The sequence below is a fragment of the Chrysochloris asiatica genome, unplaced genomic scaffold (assembly GCF_000296735.1).
Source record: "Chrysochloris asiatica unplaced genomic scaffold, ChrAsi1.0 scaffold00125, whole genome shotgun sequence".
NCBI classification, from domain to species: Eukaryota; Metazoa; Chordata; class Mammalia; order Afrosoricida; family Chrysochloridae; genus Chrysochloris; species Chrysochloris asiatica.
Window position 1 is genome coordinate 1,904,897 of NW_006408643.1, and position 1,560 is coordinate 1,906,456.

The following is a 1,560-nucleotide window of genomic DNA, read 5'->3' on the forward strand; positions in this document are numbered from 1 at the left end:
CGGAGAAAAAGAGGAAGACCCCCAACAAGATGGATTGGCACAGTGGCAGCAGCAATGGGAGCAGGCATAGCAACTATTGTAAAGTTGGCCCAGGACTTGGCAATGCTTCATTCTGTTGTGCATAGGGTCGCTATGAGTCGGTATCGACTTGATGGCACCTAACAACAACAACAATGTCCTCCAGGTTCCTCCAAGCTGTGTGGTGTTTTGCAGATTCATTGTTATTCTTCAGTATTGCATTATATTCCATTGTGTGTCTGCACCAAAGTTTGCGCAACCATTTCTATCCCCATCAGCATCTAGACTGTCTCCATCCTTTTGGTATTGTGAATAATTCTGCAATGAGCATGAACATGTATGTATTTATTTGTATTATGGCTCTTACATCTTGAGGATATATACCAAGTACATACCAAGTAATAGGTCTCTGAATCACATGGTATTCCTATTTCCAACCTTCTAAGAAAGTGCCAAACCATTGTTCACAGTGGGTGCACCATTCTCCAATCTCAACAACAGCATACCAAGTTCTCATACTCTTCACACCCTCTCCATCATTTTTTGTTATCTGTTTTTTTTTTTTGTTGTTGTTTTTTAACATTGCTATTAAATACTGGGGATGCACGGTGGCTCTGTAGGATAAACACTGGACAGTGAACCACAAGGTTGGGGATTCAAGCCCACTAGTCACTTCAAAGGAGAAAGATTTATAGTCTGGAAAAACCTATACAAGGTTGCTAAGAGTTAGAACCAAGTCAATGGCACATAAAGCAAAAGCAAAAGATTAGATCTCATTGCAGTTTTGGTTTGCATCACTCTAATGTCCTGGTGTGGCACTGTGGGTTAATGTGCTAGACTGCAAAGTCAGTTTGAACTGCAACGTCTGTGGCTCAAACTCACCAGCCGTTCCTCAGAAATCCTATACAAGGTCACTATGAGTCAGAACTGACTCCATAGCACTTAACAACAACAACAATGGCTATTGATTGTGAACATTTCTCCAAATGTTTGTTGTCTGCCTGGATATCTTCTCTAGTGAAGTGTCTGTTCATGTCCTCTACCTGTGTTTTTAATTGGATTACTTGTCTTCTTATTGAGATATTGAGATGTTATAAAAATTTTAGTGAGTAGACTCTTGCTATATAATATTTTACAAAGTCAAGTATGACCATAAGGAGCTACAGAAGTGCCTTGAAATTTGCAAAGACCTGGAGTTAGAAAATCAAAAGGGAAGAACACGTTCAGCATGTCTCAAGCTGAGGTAACTGAATTAAAAATTCAAGCCTCGAATTTGAAGGATTCTATGGAGTCCTGGTGTACTGCCATAGTATAAAGCTCTGGACCACAAGGTCATTTTGAACCACATGGTCGATGCTTCAAACTCACCAGCTGCTCCTTGAGAACTGTATACAGGTTTGCTGTGAGTTGGAACTAACTCAACGGCACTTAACAACAATATGGGTAAAATATTGAGCGATACAGAAAGTGTCGAAAAAAGATGGAAAGAAAACACAGAGTCACTGTATCAAAAAGAAATGGTTGATGTTAAACCATTACAAG